This window comes from Erinaceus europaeus, chromosome 7, assembly GCF_950295315.1.
Source record: "Erinaceus europaeus chromosome 7, mEriEur2.1, whole genome shotgun sequence".
Lineage (NCBI taxonomy): Eukaryota > Metazoa > Chordata > Mammalia > Eulipotyphla > Erinaceidae > Erinaceus > Erinaceus europaeus.
In genome coordinates, this window is record NC_080168.1 from 108,586,101 (window position 1) to 108,600,699 (window position 14,599).

Below are 14,599 nucleotides of genomic sequence, written 5' to 3' on the forward strand. Positions count from 1 at the left end.
TCTCCATATCCCATCCCCTCCCCTGATAGCTTTCCCATTCTCTATCCCTCTGGGAGCATGGACCCAGGGTCGTTGTGGGTTGCAGAAGATGGAAGGTCGGGCTTATGTAATTGCTTCCCCGCTGAACATGGGCGTTGACTGGTTGGTCCATACTCCCAGTCTGCCTCCCTATTTCCCTAGTAGGATGGGTCTCTGGGGAAGTGGAGCTCCAGGACACATTGGTGGGGTCTTCAGTCCAGAGAAGCCTGACCGGCATCGTGATGGCATCTGGCACCTGGTGGCTGAAAAGAGAGTTAACATACAAAGCCAAACAAATTGTTGAGCAATCATGGACCCAATGCTTGGAATAGTAGAGAGGAAGTGTTGGGGGGGGGTACTTCTGCTTTCAGGTATATATTTGCACTAGTTTATGAATACGTGTGAATATATGCTCTCTCTCACAGAACCTGGTCTATATTTAGGCTTTGGGACTTTGTTAGAAAGTGAACCACCTGGGATGGAATTAGAGAATACTATGAAAGGAAAGGTCTCACCTGATTAATGAAGCTGAAGGGTTGTCATTCCACACCTTAAGTCTCTGGATACAGTCTGAGCTGAAGCATGTTGAGGTGGCAATCATTGTGTTGATTAGGTTGTGATTGGCAGATGCAATATTATTTGATATGGATTGGGAGAGGCATGTGGGAAAGTGGGCCCTATCCTAAGGTTCCAGGACTTGGGGAATTTTAGGCTCTATAGTGGAGATGTGAGGCTCCTGCTGTCTTAGGGTTCAAAAAGACAATGGATAGTTAATGTTATCATCACATTATTTGGTAATTGGGTTAACTTTGAAAAGTCCTTTTGTTAGGGTTTGCTGTCTAGTACCCAGTATCTTGTATATACCTGTGTCATTGGTTGCTTCTGATCTACTTGGTCTAGGCTTTTGAGAGAGTCCGCATATCAAATACACAGCCTATATATTAAAAAGACTCAGTCTGTGTTTTAAAAACTTTGAGACATACAATTAATTTTCCCCCTCTCATATTAATTAACTAGTGATTTATATGACTACACTTTACTAGGAGTGTACATAAACAGCATTCCCACCAGCAAAAGACTGTGTCCCATCTCACCCTCCCACCCCTACTCCCCACTCCCCACCGGCCCAGGAAGCTGGATGTCTACCCCTCACCACAGGGTTTTTACTTTGGTGCCCTACTTTCAATTTAGTCAGATCCTGCTTTTAGTTTCCCTTTCAGATCTTCTTTCTCAACTTCTGTTGATGAATGGGATCATCCCATACTCATCTTTATCTTTCTGACTTAGCTCACTTAACATAATTCCTTCTAGCTCTGTCCAAGATGGGTCAGAGAAGGTGGGTTCATTGTTCTTGATAGCTGCATAGTATTCCATTGTGTATATATACCACAGCTTTCTCAGCCACTCATCTGTTGCTGGGCACCAGGGTTGCTTCCAGGTTTTAGCTATTATGAATTGTGCTGCTATGAACATAGGAGTACACACCTCTTTTTGCTTGGATGTTATGGAGTCCTTGGGGTATAACCCTAGGAGAGGAATTACTGGATCATATGGAAGGTCCATGTCTAGCCTTGTGAGAGTTTTCCAGACTGCTCTCCACAGAGGCTGGACCAATTTACATTCCCACCAGCAGTGCAAAGGGTTCCTCTGTCCCCACAGTCTCTCCAGCATTTGTTGCTGCTGTCCTTTTTGATGTATGCCATTCTTACTGGAGTGAGGTGGTATCTCAGTGTTGTCTTAATTTGCATTTTTCTGACAATCAGTGACCTGGAGCAGTTTTTCATATGTTTGTTAGCCTTTTGGATCTCCTCTGAGGTGAATGTTTTGTTCATAGGTTCTGCCCATTTTTGGATGGGATCATTTGCTTTTTTGTTGCGAAGTTTGCTGAGCTCTTTATAAATTTGGTGATTCGTTTCTTGTCTGATGTCTGGCATGTGAAGATCTTCTCCCATTCTGTGAGGGGTCTCTTTGTTTGTTTAATAGTTTCTTTGGATGTGCAGAAGCTTTTCAATTTGATGTAGTCCCATTGGTTTGTTTCTGCTTTAGTCTTTCTTGCAATTGGGTTTATTTCATCAAAGATGTCCTTGAGGTGTAGGTGGGAGAGTGTTTTACCAATGTTTTCCTCTTAGTATTTGATTGTTTCTGGTCTAATATCAAGGTCTTTGATCCATTTGGAGTTGATTTTTGTTTCTGGCTAGATAAAGTGTTTCAATTTCATTCTTCTGCATGTTACAACCCAGTTTTCGCAGCACCATTTATTGAAGAGAGCCTCTTCTTCCATTTAATACTCTGGGCCCCCTTATCACAGATTAGATGTCTATAGGTGTGGGGATTTATTTCTGGGCTTTCAATTCTGTTCCACTGGTCTGTGTGCCTATTTTTGTTCCAGTACTATGCTGTTTTGATGATGATGGCTTTATAATATAGTTTGAGATCTGGGAGTGTGATGCCTCCATTTCTGTTTCTTTTCCTCAAGATGGCTTTGCAAATTCTAGGTGTTTTCAGGTTCCAGATAAATGATTGTAGTGTTTGTTCTATTCTCTTAAAGAAGCTTGGTGGAACTTTGATGGGTATTGCATTAAATTTGTATATGGCTCTGGGGAGAATATTCATTTTGATGATATTTATTCTTCTAATTATTCTTCTAATCTTCTAATGGGAAATCTTTCCATTTCTTGGTATCAGTTTCTATTTCCTTGAGTAGCGACTCATAATTTTCAGTATACAAGTCTTTCACTTCTTTGGTCAACTGTATTCCTAGGTATTTGATTGATTTTGCTGAAACAGTAAATGGGAGTGATTTCTGGATGTCTTCTTCTTCTTCTTCAGATTTAGTGTTTCCATAAAGAAATGCCACTGATTTTTGTACATTAATTTTGTAGCCTGACACCTTGCTATATTGCCTAATAACTTCCAGTAGTTTTCTGCTGGATTCTTTAGGTTTTTCTATATGTACTATCATATCATCTGCAAATAGTGTGAGCTTGACTTCTTCCCTTCCAATCTGTATTCCTTTGATTTCTTTCTCTTGCCTGATTGCTATGGCAAGAATTTCCAATACTATGTTGAAGAGTAACGGTGACAGTGGACAGCCCTGTCTAGTCTCTGATCTGAGGGGCAATGCTTTCAACTTCTGTCCATTGAGTATGATGTTGGCTGTAGGTTTGCTATATATGGATTTCACTATCTTGAGGAATTTCCCATCTATTCCCATTTTTTGTAGAGTTTTGAGCATGAATGGGTGTTGGATTTTGTCAAAGGCTTTCTCTGTATCTGTTGAGATAATCATGTGGTTTTTGGCTTTGCGTTTATTGATATGGTGAATGACACTGATTGACTTATGGATGTTGAACCATCCTTGAATTTCTGAGATGAATCCCACTTGGTCGTGATGAACAATCTTTCTGATGTGCTGCTGTATCTGGTTGGCCAAGATCTTGTTTAATATTTTGGCATCTATGTTCATCAGAGATATTGGTCTGTAGTTTTCGTTTTTTGTTGTGTCCCTATCTGCTTTTGGTATCAGGGTGATGTTGGCTTCATAGAAGATGGGAGTATTCCTGTTTCTTCAGTCTTATGGAAAAGCTTAAGAAGTATGGGTACTAACTGCTTCCTGAAAGTTTAGCAGAATTTGTTTGTGAAGCCATCTGGTCCAGGACTTTTGTTGTTGGGGAGATTCTTAATAACAGTTTCATATTCTTTGTCTGTGATTGGTGCATTTAGGTTTTGTAGTTCTTCTTGGTTCAGTTTTGGAAGGGCATATGCTTCTAGGAATTGTTCCATTTTTTACAGATTCTCTAGCTTGGTGGCGTATAGTTATTTATAGAAGTTTTGCATGATTCCTGGATTTCTGTGGTGTCAGTTGTGATATCTCCTCCATCATTTACAATTCTATTAATTTGAGTCTTCTCTCTTTTTTGTTTGGTGAGTCTGGCTAGGGGTTTGTCAATTTTGTTTAATCTTTCAAAGAAGCAACATTTGGCTTCATTGATCTTTTGTATGGTTGTCTTATTTTCGATGTTGTTTATTTCTTCTCTAATTTTAGTGATTTCTGTCCTTCTGGTTGCTTTAGGGTTCCTTTGTTCCTCTTCCTCTATATTCTTGAGGTTTGCAGTAAGGTCATTTATTTGAGCTTTTTCTTGTTGTTTAATATGTGATTGTATGGCTATAAGTTTCCCTCTCAGTACTACTTTAGCTGTGTCCCAAATATTTTGATATGTTGTGTCTTCATTTTCATTTGTTTCCGGGAACATTTGAATTTCCTGCTTGAGTGACTCTCTGACCCAGTGGTTCTTAAGGAGTATGTTGTTTAGTTTCCAAATTCTGTGACTTTAAATAATTTTCTGTTTGTTGTTAAATGTTAGTTTTACTCCACTGTGATTTGAGAAGATACTTGGGATGATTTCAATGCTCTTGAATTTATTGATGCTGTCTTTGTGGCCTAACATGTGGTCTATCCTTGAGTATGTGGTATGTGGGTTTGAAAAGAAGGTGTATTCCAGTTTTTTTTGGGTGAAGGACTCTGAAAATGTCCAAGAGGTCTAGTCTGTCAATCTCTTCATTTAATTCTCTTGTATCTTTGTTGATTCTCTGCTTTGTTGATCTAAGTGTGAGAGTGGGGTCGTAAAGTCTCCCACTATTATTGTATTACTATTGATGTATTTTTGAAATTCTTTCAGTAGGTGCTTGATGTATTTAGATGTATTTAGATGGTCCCTCATTGGGTGCATAGATGCTAATGATTGTTAAGTCTTCTTGGCTAATTGAATCTCTAATAATTTTGTAATGTCCTTGCCTATCTTTTATTACTTTATTTAATTTAAAACCTATTGTGTCTGAGATGAGAATGGCTACTCCTGCCTTTTTTTGTGGTCTGTTAGCCTGTATGATAGTTTTCCATCCTTTCAGTTTAAGTCTGTGTTTATCTTGTTGTGTCAGATGGGATTCTTGCAAGCAGCATATGGTTGGGTTATGTTTTATGATCCATTACCCCACTCTGTGCCTTTTGATGGGTGAGTTTAAGTCATTGACATTTATTGATATTATGGATTTAATGTATTGTAGTGCCATTGTTCAACAAATTTTTATTTGCTCTCATATATTACAGGTATATAGTGATGTTCTTGTTTATAAGAGGTTGTTTTATGGGTTTTCCCTGTCTGTGATTTTTTGTTTTTCTCTTGCAGCCTTTAGGATCCTTTCTTTACCCTTACTTCTTCTCTTTGTGACTATGATGTGTCTTGGTGTCTTCAGGTCTGGGTTGATTCTATTTGGAACTCTATGGGCCTCTTGAATCTTGATGTCCTTTCTGTTATTCAGCTCTGGGACGTTTTCTTCTATAATTTCCTCTAGAAGGTTTCCTTCCCCTTCCTCTGGCAGGCCAATTATATGAATGTTACTTCCTTTGAGATCATCCCATATGTCTCTGTTGTTGTTTTCAGTGTCTCTCAATCTTTTTTTGGGCTCTTTCACCTCTTTCTTAGTTTTCTCTAACTCATCCTCTGTCTGACTCATTCTGTTTTCTGCTTCTGTTAGTCTGCTTTCCCTTGCCTCAGCTTCTTTCCTCAGTTCAGCTATTTCAGCTTTCAGTTCTCTAATTGCCTCAAGATAATCAGTATTTTCCTTGGGGGTCTCAACTGTTGTTTCCCTAATACTGCCATTCCTTTCCTTCAACGTTGTTTTCATTTCAGTGATGAATAAGTTTATTATTGCTTGCATACTTTTCTTATCTATGGTTACTTATGGCTGATTTGTAGTTTCTTCTGGGCTCTTGTCTTCATTCATTGTAGTAGCAGTTTTATTTGCTCTTGATCTACCCATTTTTTTTGATTTATGTGTTTCTTCTTTTTATGTTCTGTTGTTCCTCAGTTGTTGTGTTTTGAGTACAAGCAACAGTGTACTAAATAAATACCTTTATGACAAATGCAATCACCAACCTCAGGAATTACAATAGCAACTGAAGCAAGGATTGAAGCAGTTTAATCACTACCAGTTAGCAAAACAATGTCTCCAGTCTGTGAAAAAATAGCAACCAAGTCCAAGTGAAGAAGAAAGAGAAAGGAAAAAAGGATAGCAAGAATAGACAATTATGGAAATCTACTATCCACTGTATATTCAAGGGGTATCAAGAGGAGAAAGGGAAGTAGAATAGAGATACACACATAGAGAGTCCACTCTAAGTCAGATTTCTTCCCCAAATAATTCACAATAGAATATCAGTGAATTCAGAAAGCCAAAGAAGAAGGAAGAAAGGAAGACAAGATAAAAAAGATAAACAAGAGAGAGAAAAGAAAAAAGATAAGAAAAAGAGCTGTAATAAAAGAGCAGTGAATGGAAAGTTTTTAAGTTGATTAATTTATTTTTTATTTTTCTTTAATTAGCTAGGAGGCGGGAGAATGGGAGAGTGGGCAGAGGAGGCAGGAGTATTGAAACAAGTTCCTCTTGCAATGGATAAGATGCCCAGTCCCCTATCAATGAAAGATACCCTAAGAGTTAATTCTGGTCAACCTAAAGGAGGGGGGGGAGAGATACACCTTTATATAATATTAATAATAAAATAGAGCAGGGTAAAAAACTTGTCCCAGTTTGCCTCAAGCCTCCTGAGCAGAGGCAGCTGATTGTTAAGAAAGAAAGAAAAAAAGAGCCTCAGGACTAGACAAGAGTAGCAGCAATAGACAGTTATGCAAATCTACTAATGATGGTATATTCTAGAGGTAGCTAAAGGATTAATGGAAGTAGAGCAGAGATACACGCAGAGAGAGTCCACTCTGAGTCAGATTTCTTCCCCAAAATAATTCCCAAACGTGTATCAGTGAATTCAGAAAGCTGAAGGAGGAAGGAAGAAAGGATGACAAGAATGAGAAAAAGAAGAAAAAGAGAGAGAGAAAAAAGAAAAAGATAAGAAAAAGAACAGTAATAAAAGAGCAGTGAAAGGGAAGAGTTATTTATTTATTTGTTTTTTATTATTTAATTAGGTATGCGGGGGGGAGGGTGAGGATGAGTCGGGGCCATAGGAAAAGAAAAACAAGTTATTTTAGCAGTGAATAAGACACCCAGTCCCCTAGCAATGGAAAATACACTAGGAGTTAATTCTGATCAACCTGAAGGAGAGGGGTAAAGGGATATACGTTTATCTTGTATTGATAATAAAACAGAACAGAGTAAAAAACCTGTCCTGTCTTCAGCTTGGATGACTCCAGATTGCCTCAGGCCCCTTGAGCAGAGGCAACTGGTTGGTTACTTAAAAAGAAAAAGGCCAAAGGTTTCAGAAGGGAATAGAATCAGAATGAATGACACCCCCTGGTGGGACAGGAATCTTGGTAAAGAAAGAGGCTCAGCTGGGGAACCTGCTAGGAGCAGATCTCTGGTCCCCAGGGTTGGCTATGTGGGGGGCAAGAGGGGAAGGGGTGCGCTTCAGGAATAATAATTTAAAGAAAAAAAATTTTCCCTTTCTTCTTACTCTATTTTCTAACCCAAATTGAGTTATAGTCACCTCTTTGGTGTCATCGCTGGGACCCCTTATTGACTGTCCTACTAAAGGCAAAAAATCCTACTGTTTCCAGTAGATGTGGTCAGAGCTCAAACCACTAGCAGCTTCTCATTCCGCCATTCCGGAATCCCCCTCTTCACTTCCTTTCTAAGTTACACCTACACCTATTGCTACTTCTGAATTTCCTTATTTCCTCATCTCTGTGTCTTCATGGAGTTGAAATTCAGAGCACTTTGGTCATCTTCTAACATTTATACCTTCTGGGGTACTTTTAGTAACTTTTTATAGACTCTTTGGAAATTTTTATGTTGATAATCATGTGCTTTCTCTTTTTTTAAACATTTAAAAAATATTTAATTTATTTTCCCTTTTGTTGCCCATGTCTTTTTATTGTTGTTGTAGTTATTGTCATTGTTATTGATGTTGCCATTGTTGGATAGGACAGAGAGAAATGGAGAGAGGAGGGGAAGACAAAGAGGTGGAGAGAAAGACATCTGCAAACCTGCTTCACCACTTGTGAAGCGATTCCCCTGCAGGTGGGGAGCCAGGACCTTGAACAGGGATCCTTACTGCAGTGCTTGTGCTTTGCACCATGTACGCTTAACCTGCTGCGCTACCGCCTGACTCCCAATGATGTAGTTTCTCAATAAAGATAGTTGTTTTTCTTCCTTTTTAAGGTTTTTTTTTTTCCATGTTTTAATTCACTGGCTAGGACTTTGGTTACAGAGTTGAATGTGAAGGGTAGCAGTGGATATTCCTGTCTAGTTTCTAATCTTAGGTGAAAGACATTTAGTCTTTGGCATTACAGTTGATGTTAGTTGTTCATTTTCTGGTGCCAGTTACAGCTACAATAAAATTATTAGTCTTTTTATAGCCTATTTTATATAACAATATACTTCACATGTGTAACGATATTCTTGAATTTTTCCTTTTTTTGGTTAAAATTTACTTATTTATGTGAACTAGAGAAGGGGAAGAGAGAGGAAAGTCACAGCACCACTCAGACTGCCACATGTGATGCAGAGCCTGAACTTGGGATCCCATGCTCGAGAGGCCATTACTTTAGTTACTCCGCCACTACCAGAGCTGCGGCTTGTATTTTTTCCATCTGGTTTTTATATTTTAAAACTTTATTTATTTATTTTAATTTTTAGATTTTTCTTTTTATTTATTTATTTTTGGACAGAGACAGAGAAATCGAGATGGGAGGGGAGATAGAGAGAGAGAGAGAGTCAGACACCTGCAGCCCTGCTTCACTACACATGAAGTTTTCCCCCTGCAGGTGGGGACCAGGGGCTTGAACCCCCGTCCTTGTGCTCTGTGCTTAACCAGGTGTGCCACCACCTGGCCCCCATCTGGTTTTTATATTGATGCTATTATACATTTTTTGTTTTATTTATTTTTTTATCATTAGCAATATTGCTTTATTTTATCAGAATATACTGTTAACAAGAGATCATAGAACTTGTCTGCCATCTATGGTACTCCCATTTTGTTTTCATTCTTTAAATTTTTGTATTAGTATTTTAACAGTTTAAAAAAGTTGTAAGATTTCAGTGATATAATCCCATACTCACACATAGAATGTGTAAGCCACCACACCATCCACCAAAGTTTTGTGGTTGTATATTTTAATTTGCATGTTATAGATTCTACAAAATATTACTACAATTTTTGTTTTATATATTTAATTATCTGTTAAAAGATATTTACTTTTTATTTTTTTATTTATTTTTATTTTTTATTTAAGAAAGGATTAGTGAACAAAAGCATAAGGTAGGAGGGGTACAACTCCACACAATTCCCACCACCCAATCCCCATAACCCACCCCCTCCCATGGTAGCTTTCCCATTCTCTAGCCCTCTGGGAGCATGGACCCAGGGTCGTTGAGGGTTGCAGAAGGTAGAAGGTCTGGCTTCTGTAATTGCTTCCCCGCTGAACATGGGCGTTGACTGGTTGGTCCATACTCCCAGTCTGCCTCTCTCTTTCCCTAGTAGGGTATGTCTCTGGGGAAGCTGAGCTCCAGGACACGTTGGTGGGGTCTTCAATCCAGGGAAGCCTAGCCAGCATCCTGGTGGCATCTGGAACCTGGTGATTGAAAAGAGAGTTAACATATGAAGCCAAACAATTTGTTGAGCAATCATAGATCCCAAGCTTGGAATAGTGGAGAGGAAGTGTTAGGGAGGTACTCACTGCAAACTCTAGTGTAATCCTGCTTTCAGGTATATATTTTGCAGTAGTTTATGGATACATGTGCACATAAGCTCTCTCTCACAGAAACTGGTGTATATCTAGGTTATGGGACTTTGTTAGAAAGTGAACTACCTGAGATGAAATTAGAGTGTACTATTAAAGGAAAGGTCTCACCTGAGTAATGAAGCTGAAGGGTTGTCATTCCACACGTGAAGTCTCTGGATACAGTCTGAGGTGAAGCATGTTGAGATGGCAATCGTTGCTTTGGTTAGGTTGTGATCGGCGGATGCAATATTATTTGGTTTGGATTGGGAGATGCATACGGGAAAGTGGGCCCTATCCAAGGGTTCCAGGACTGGGGGAAGTAGGGCCTCTATAGTGAAGCTGTGAGGTTCCTGCTGTCTTAGGGTTCAAAAAGACAATCAATATTTAATATTATCATCACATTATTTGTTAATTGGGTTAACTTTGAAAAGTCCCTTTGTTATGGTTTGCTGTACAGTACCCAGTATCTTGTATATAGCTGTGCTATTGGAAGCTTCTAATCTACTTGGTCTAGGCTTTTGAGAGAGTCCGCATATCAAATACATAGCCTATATATTAAAAAGATTCAGTTTGTGTTTTGAGAAACTTTGAGACATACAATTGATTTCCCCCTCTCATATTAATTAACTACTGATTTATATGTCTACATTTTGCTAGGAGTGTACATAAACACCATTGCCACCACCAAAGGACTGTGACCCATCCCTCCCGCCCACTCCCACCCCCCACTGGCCCAGGAAGCTACATGTCTACCCCTCACCACTGGGTTTTTACTTTGGTGCCCTACTTACAATTTGATCAGGTCCTGCTTTTAGTTTCCCTTTCCGATCTTCTTAGTCAGCTTCTGTTGATGAGTGGGATCATCCCATATTCATCTTACCTTTCTGACTTAGTTCACTTAACATAATTCCTTCTAGCTCTGTCCAAGATGGGTCAGAGAAGGTGGGTTCATTGTTCTTGATAGCTGCATAGTATTCCATTGTGTATATATACCACAGCTTTCTCAGCCACTCATCTGGTGTTGGGCACCTGGGTTGCTTCCAGGTTTTAGCTATTATGAATTGTGCTGCTATGAACATAGGAGTACACACCTCTTTTTGGTTGGGTGTTATGGAGTCCTTGGGGTATAACCCCAGGAGAGGAATTATTGGGTCATATGGAAGGTCCATGTCTAGCCTTGTGAGAGTTTTCCAGACTGCTCTCCACAGAGGCTGGACCAATTTACATTCCCACCAGCAATGTAAAAGGGTTCCTCTGTCCCCACATCCTCTCCAGCATTTGTTGCTGCTGTCCTTTTTGATGTATGCCATTCTTACAGGAGTGAGGTGGTATCTCAGTGTTGTCTTAATTTGCATTTCTCTGACAATCAGTGACCTAGAGCAGTTTTTCATATGTTTGTTAGCCTTTTGGATCTCCTCTGTGGTGAATGTTTTGTTCATTTCCTCTGCCCATTTTTGGATGGGGTCATTTGCTTTTTTGCGGCTAAGTTTGCTGAGCTCTTTATCTATTTTGGTGATTAGTTTCTTGTCTGATGTCTGGCATGTGAAGATCTTCTCCAATTCTGTGAGGGGTCTCTCTGTTTGTTTAATAGTTTCTTTGGATGTGCAGAAGCTTTTCAATTTGATGTAGTCCCATTGGTTTGTTTCTGCTTTGGTCTTCCTTGCAATTGGGTTTGATTCATCAAAGATGTCCTTGAGGTGTATGTGGGAAAGTGTTTTACCAATGTTTTCCTCTAAGTATTTGATTGTTTCTGGTCTGACATCTAGGTCTTTGATCCATTTGGAGTTGATTTTTGTTTCTGGTGAGATAAAGTGGTTCAATTTCATTCTTCTGCATGTTTCAACCCAGTTTTCCCAGCACCATTTATTGAATTGAGCCTCCTTTTTCCATTTAATCCTTTGGGCCCCCTTATCAAAGATTAGATGCCGATAGGTGTTGGGATTTACTTCTGGGCTTTCAATTCTGTTCCACTGGTCTGTGTGCCTATTTTTGTTCCAGTACCATGCTGTTTTGATGATGATGGCTTTATAATATAGTTTAAAGTCTGGGAGTGTGATGCCTCCATTTCTGTTTCTTTTCCTTAAGATGGTTTTGGCAATTCTAGGTGTTTTCAGGTTCCAGATAAATGATTGTAGTGTTTGTTCTATTCTCTTAAAGAAGCCTGGTGGAACTTTGATGGGTATTGCATTAAATTTGTATATGGCTCTGGGGAGAATATTTATTTTGATGATATTTATTCTTCCAATCCATGAGCATGGGATATCTTTCCATTTCTTGGTATCAGTTTCTATCTCCTTGAGTAGCGACTCATAGTTTTCAGTATACAAGTCTTTCACTTCTTTGGTCAACTTTATTCCTAGGTATTTGATTGATTTTGCTGAAACAGTAAATGGGAGTGATTTCTGGATGTCTTCTTCTTCTTCTTCAAATTTAGTGTTTGCATAAAGAAATGCCACTGATTTTTGTACATTGATTTTGTAGCCTGATACCTTGCTATATTGCCTAACAACTTCCAGTAATTTTCTCCTGGATTCTTTAGGTCTTTCTATGTATACTATCATATCATCTGCAAATAGTGTGAGCTTGACTTCTTCCTTTCCAATCTGTATCCCTTTGATTTTTTTTTCTTGCCTGATTGCTATGGCAAGAACTTCCAATACTATGTTGAAGAGTAACGGTGACAGTGGACAGCCCTGTCTAGTCCCCGATCTGAGGGGGAATGCTTTCAGCTTCTGTCCATTGAGTATGATGTTGGCTGTAGGTTTGCTATATATAGACTCCACTATCTTGAGGAATTTCCCATATATTCCCATTTTTTGTAGAGTTTTGAGCATGAATGGGTGTTGGATTTTGTCAAAGGCTTTCTCTGTATCTATTGAGATAATCATGTGAACAAAGAAATATAGCTTCCCTGCCCAGCCGTTGTCTCCGCGTCTGTTCACCACCGCGAAGCTATTAGTTAAAAAGAAAAGGGGGAATTGTTGTATTCTTTACATTGGTTTGTCCTAGCCCTCCCCCCGCCAAGAGAATTGGATCAGTCCTGTTAATTTCGCGGGCCTGCTTGGCCCCGCCCCAAGGAACCCCGAGAGAGGGTTCCTGAGTTCGAGGGTTCCTGAGTTCGAGAGTGCCAGAGTTCCTGAGTTCCTGAGTTAGCCAGAGTTCCTGAGTTCCTGAGTTAGAGAGAGTTCCTGAGTTCCGGAGTTCGAGAGTTTCAGGGTTACAGAGTAAGAGAGAGTTCCACAGTAGAAGAGTTTCAGAGGGTTCCCGAGTATGAGAGTTCATGAGTTCGAGAGTAAGGGAGAGGGTTCCTGAGTTCGAGAGAAAAAGAGAGAGTGCTTGCGCTGCCGCAAAGAGACAGCAGAGTTCTGTTTGGTGATTAGTTTGTGTTAGTTTATGAATCGTTGTTCCTGAACAAAGAAATACAGCTTCCCTGCCCAGCTGTTGTCTCCGCGTCTCTGTTACCCGCCGTGAAGCCAACCCGGCTGGCAAGAGCCTCCGAAATTTTAACAACAATTGAGATAATCATGTGGTTTTTGGCTTTGCTTTTATTGATGTGATGAATGACATTGATTGATTTACGGATGTTGAACCAGCCTTGCATTCCTGGGATGAATCCCACTTGGTCATGATGAACAATCTTTTTGATGTGTTGCTGTATCCGGTTGGCCAAGATCTTGTTTAATATTTTGGCATCTATGTTCATCAGAGATATTGGTCTGTAGTTTTCCTTTTTTGTTCTGTCCCTATCAGCTTTTGGTATCAGGGTGATGTTGGTTTCATAAAAGGTGGAAGGGAGTATTCCTGTTTCTTCAATCTTATGGAATAGCTTAAGAAGTATGGGTATTAACTGTTTCCTGAAAGTTTTGTAGAATTCGTTTGTGAAGCCATCTGGTCCAGGACTTTTGTTGTTGGGGAGATTCTTAATAACGGTTTCAATTTCTTTGTTTGTGATTGGTGCATTTAGATTTTGTAGTTCTTCTTGGTTCAGTTTTGGAAGTGCATAGGTTTCTAGGAATTGTTCCATTTCTTCCAGATTCTCTAGCTTGGTGGCATATAGTTCTTTATAGAAGTTTCGCAGAATTCTCTGGATTTCTGTGGTGTCAGTTGTGATATCTCCTGCATCGTTTACAATTCTATTAATTTGAGTCTTCTCTCTTTTTTGTTTGGTGAGTCTGGCTAGGGGTTTGTCAATTTTGTTTAATCTTTCAAAGAAGCAACATTTGGCTTCATTGATCTTTTGTATGGTTCTTTTATTTTCGATGTTGTTTATTTCTGCTCTAACTTTAGTGATTTCTGTCCTTCTGGTTGCTTTAGGGTTCCTTTGTTCCTCTTCCTCTAGGTCCTTGAGGTGTGTAGTAAGGTCGTTCATTTGGGCTTCTTCTTGGTGTTTAATATGTGATTGTATGGCTATATGTTTCCCTCTCAGTACTGCTTTCGCTGTGTCCCAAATATTTTGATAGGTTGTGTCTTCATTTTCATTTGTTTCCAGGAACATTTGAATTTCCTGCTTGAGTGACTCTCTGACCCAGTGGTTCTTAAGGAGCATGTTGTTTAGTTTCCAAATTCTATGTCTTTTAATAATTTTCCATTTGTTGTTAAAAGTTAGTTTTACTCCACTGTGTTCTGACAAGATACTTGGGATCATTTCAATGTTCTTGAATTTATTGATGCTGTCTTTGTGGCCTAACATGTGGTCTATCCTTGAGTATGTGTTATGTGGGTTTGAAAAGAAGGTGTATTCCAGTTTTTTGGGGTGGAGGAGTCTGAAAATGTCCAAGAGGTCTAGTCTGTCAATCTCTTCATTCAATTCTCTTGTATCTTTGTTGATTCTCTGCTTTGTTGATCTAAGTGTG